The 3,898-nt window shown below is 44.8% G+C and overlaps 2 non-coding genes across 2 annotated transcripts; both read right to left on the reverse strand.

The window, feature by feature from the left end:
• Positions 1 to 1,999: 1,999 nt before the first annotated feature.
• LOC123089019 (small nucleolar RNA snoR118) lies at positions 2,000 to 2,087 on the reverse strand. The gene has a single exon (XR_006442213.1). It is a non-coding gene; the product is annotated as a small nucleolar RNA snoR118 (small nucleolar RNA).
• A 68-nt stretch (positions 2,088 to 2,155) lies between these two features.
• LOC123088899 (small nucleolar RNA R66) lies at positions 2,156 to 2,229 on the reverse strand. The gene has a single exon (XR_006442155.1). It is a non-coding gene; the product is annotated as a small nucleolar RNA R66 (small nucleolar RNA).
• Positions 2,230 to 3,898: the final 1,669 nt, after the last annotated feature.

Genomic DNA, 3,898 nt, shown 5'->3' on the forward strand with positions numbered 1-3,898 from the left:
TCCCGCCGGATCCGATGGCTAATTGCGCGGATGTGGGGTTGCGAGCTCTAGATCAGAGTAATTTCTTGTCCGGCGGCACTCCGGGCGCCGTTTCCTTCTTGAAGGCGGCTTCGAGATCCAACTCCCTCCCCTCGTCCTCCCCCTGCACCCGGGTGAAAACCCACAATTTTGATTGGGCAGCGGCGATGTCCGGCTCCGTCACCTTTTTGAAGGCGCTGCTTTGGGTCCGCGAGGAGGTGGGACAGCTGCAGCGCGTTCTTGGAGTTCCTGATGGCGGCGGTTCTTTCTTTAGTGGTGTCGCTTCGCCATGGCGGTCAATTGGTCCAGCTCTCGTGGTGATTGTAGTGCTCAACTCTTCGCCGTGTTTTCCTAGGGTGCTCCCGTTCAGAGAGGCTGGAGGTGGAGCGGCTTCGTCTTGCGCGGAGCTTCGGTAGAGATGTCAAGTCATGCCTGACCGACAGGTGCTACGCTTTGTCATGTCTGGTCGGCAGGTGCTACGCACGACAAATCTTCCAAAAACTTCAAGCTGCGTCGGCTGGTGGTACTTGGCAGTATGGTGCTGAGGTGTATCAGTGGTGACCGCGACGTGCTCAGCCGTTTGCGCGCAGGGAGGAGGTGTCGTTGGGTGCCGTGGTGGCATCGACGATAGCTGGACCGAGCAAGCTTGATGCATCAGTACACTTCTGAAGATGGAGCATGCCTCTGAGTGCACGCCGAACCAGTGAGACCCATGCCCGGCAGGCGTCCTGGATGGGGATGTTAGGTTTAGCTGCGATGTCTGTTTGGTATTAGTCCCAGACTATCTACGCCCCTTCATCAACTACATAGGTGTAGCAACAATCTGTTGCTTAGACGACAGCTTTAGTCTTACTGTTGTATTTCTTTATAAGGTCTTATGAGAATAATTAATAAAATGACCATATACATCGGCTAGATGCAGAAACGGGGGGTCATTCTCCTTTCTAAAAAATACAGGTGTATGAATATTCGAGTATGTATGTGTGCTTGCATGTACGCGCTTCCGCCGCCGCAGGTATTCAGGCATGTACAAACGGTAAGTATCGGATGGCGATGATCATGTCATCACCGTGTACTTGCTCACAATGCATCCATGGATGGGTACGTGAAAGAGCATCCATATGCATGAATGAATCACTAACTAATGTGTGTGGGCTTGACGTCGTTTTCTTCTTCTTCTTTTTTCTACAATGCCAAATATAATTAGTAAAATAAATGTCATATACTAGTTATAGGGGTAATATTATCATTTCGTGTGCAAGTTAACACCGTCAGCTCACAAAATGGATGGAAGTGTTATATTGGAAACAAAGTTTAGAGTCAGGGTTAGATGAGGAAGAAATATTTTATCAATGTTAACTAGGGAATATGATTTTAAAGTAGTGTTATATAAGGAATTCTCTCCTTTCTTAGCTTCGTCTCAGTTTTTACGCAAGCCTTTTGTCCACCATGATTTATGTCGTTAATTCTTCAATTGGCCAAATTTTAGATAAGTTACACACAGATAAGGATGTATCCGGTTTCTCGTTTAACAATTTTTGTTGCCCTAAGAAAGAGAAATGTATACATCAGTGACGCAGCCTGAGACTTGGCAACAGGCTGCCTGGATGATGAGCCACCGTACGATCTTCCTCGCAGGATTTGAAACGAATAAAAGGAGACGCAGGTTCATTACAAATCACAAACGGACAGTCGGGTCTTGTTGTCGGAGAGAGCCTGCTTAGGAATGGATTGCACCACTCCCCTCCACTGCCCACTCGCATAATCTTAAAAGGATGGAAAGAACAGATGCAGTGCTGAGATATAGGAAGGTTGGTAAGCGGGTTGCCCATTGAGATGGGCAGGCCGACCAGATTTCCTTCCATGTTGGTTTGACTACAGCCGAATCTGGCGAGCAAGACGAGGGTACAAAGAACCCAGGCCTTGGTACAATGCAGCCCTTGATAGTTAATAAAATATGAACGATAATGTGTTGAAAGAGCTGTCAGACAATGCTTTCTAGGCAAACGCATCTCCATCAGAACGCAGACATGTTGGCTGCTCGGAGCCCAGTGCATATCTTCATCCATGCAGACTAATCAAAAGAAAGACCCCTCAAAAAAATCAAAAGAAAAGAAACAAAGCGATCGAATCTGTAGCCCTCAGCGATTATGCTTATGATTTTCATCAAGGAAGAAAATTCTCAGGTCTCAAAGATGTGCCATCACTGGGCCAACAGAACTGGTCCGCCAAAACAAGAAGAAACAAGCAAACTAAAAGATCAAAAACCATAAGGATGGGATGGGATGATCGGTGGGGCAATTTTGGAGAATGTTATTCGCTGCGCCTCACGATAATCAGTAGGCGAAGCGACTCAAGATCCCCATACAGTCTGGCCCCTTTGGAAAATTCGAGCCCCGGAGAAATTATACTGAGGGATCGACTCATCAAGGGGCTCGAGTGAGATACGAATTGAGCCACACAACCAAAAACAAACAAGAGAGAAGAGAGGAGGGGAAGTATTGCCATGAACAACTCAGATCTTACCTGTGGCGGCTCTGCTGCGAGGGATTCGGTTCTGCGTGCCTCTGTATTTATGCCGGCCGGATTGGCTAGGGTTTGGTTTGGGTTCATGGGCCATGTGATCCTCTTGGGCTGTTCAGGCCGAAACTTTTGCAACGCCCAGCCTATGATGGCAGCAAAAATTGAGCCGAGCCCAACTTGCAAAGGAAGCAAACGGCACGCCTGGCCGGCGAACTCCGGTTTGATGCGCGCGAGCAAGCACCACGAAACGGGCCGGCCTAGTTCTAGGGTGAAAGCGATGCGAGGCAAACGGTTTTGGATCGACCTTTTTTTTTCCTGTATCCTTTTGCCGGTTTTCTGGGATTTCTTTTTGCCTTTTTTGTTTCTGTTTCTGATTCTATGTCTTTTCTTTTTTTCGTTTCTTCATTCTACCATTTTTCAATATATTTTTTATTCAAAAATCTTAGAATTTCCAAATTTCGTTTATGATTTCAAAATTTTGTTCATGGTTTTCAAATTCTGTTTACTTTTTAAAGAAAAATCACAATGCAAAATTTGTTCGGCGTATATCAAAAAAATGTTCAATGTGTATTTAAATATTGTTCACCATATATCACAAAAAAAATCTATTGTCTTCTTAAAAAAAGTTCGGTGTATATCTAAAAAATGTTCAACGTATACTTAAATATTTGTTCAGCGTATACAAAATAGTGCTCAATATGTATTTAAATATTGTTCATCGTATATCACAAACAAATTAAATGTATATTTAACAATGGTCAATGGTCAAAATTTTGATTTTCCTTTAATCTGTCGTTGTACTTTGTTCTTAAATGCGGGCACAGCTTATAAGTCTCTGAAACTCGCTAACTCAAGTGTTAAAAGAACAATTACTGAGAGCGAGCCTAGTTTATTGGATTTTAGTAGCGACTCTATGTGAACGCCACCGAATGGGCTGGCCCAAATAAGATCTCACCCTGCGCGAAAAGCACGTCTGATTGACGCTCACGAGTGTCAGCTCCGAACCATGACTCAGTCATGCGTACCGAACAAGCTATAAGGAATCCAAATCCTATTCAACGCCTTATGCGTCCGTTATAGGTGTTTGGGCAAACCGACACACACCCCTCACCCTCGCCCTCCCTCCTGGGCTTGGCCCATTAAATACCTTCTTTTCTTTCTGGTTCCATCGTTGTTCATTGTGAGCACCACATTCTTCGACCGGTCCAGCTTTTCATTTCGATGCAAAAGGCTATTTTTCTCACCAGTTTTTGGAACCTTATAAAAGGTTCCACCATTTTTTCTGGAGCGTTTTTCATTGCTTTTTTGCAGGATGGTTTTTTTTACCTTTTCTTCTTTTCCCTTTCCCTTTGCCTTT

The sequence above is a fragment of the Triticum aestivum genome, chromosome 4A (assembly GCF_018294505.1).
Source record: "Triticum aestivum cultivar Chinese Spring chromosome 4A, IWGSC CS RefSeq v2.1, whole genome shotgun sequence".
Taxonomy (NCBI): Eukaryota; Viridiplantae; Streptophyta; class Magnoliopsida; order Poales; family Poaceae; genus Triticum; species Triticum aestivum.